Below are 247 nucleotides of genomic sequence, written 5' to 3'. Positions count from 1 at the left end.
GTTCGAAACGATAGGGAGAGATATGATTGTACGCGCGCTTCGGGATACGCAGAAAGATATCTCGAACGATGTGGAAAAGGTGCGAAACAACGTGGAGGTCTCGAAAAATGTGAGCGCGCTATCAATGAAAGTGTCCAACGAGATTCAACGTGATGTAACTGATCTACGTCAACAAATGCTTAATATGGTGACGAAAGAGATGATTCGACGTGGTGTAACTGATCTGCGTCAACAATTGCATAATATA

Source organism: Trachymyrmex cornetzi, unplaced genomic scaffold, assembly GCF_001594075.2.
Source record: "Trachymyrmex cornetzi isolate Tcor2-1 unplaced genomic scaffold, Tcor1.1 scaffold1369, whole genome shotgun sequence".
In the NCBI taxonomy this organism is placed as follows: Eukaryota; Metazoa; Arthropoda; class Insecta; order Hymenoptera; family Formicidae; genus Trachymyrmex; species Trachymyrmex cornetzi.
The sequence above is the reverse complement of the archived record's forward strand: the minus strand, read 5'-3'. Positions refer to the sequence as shown.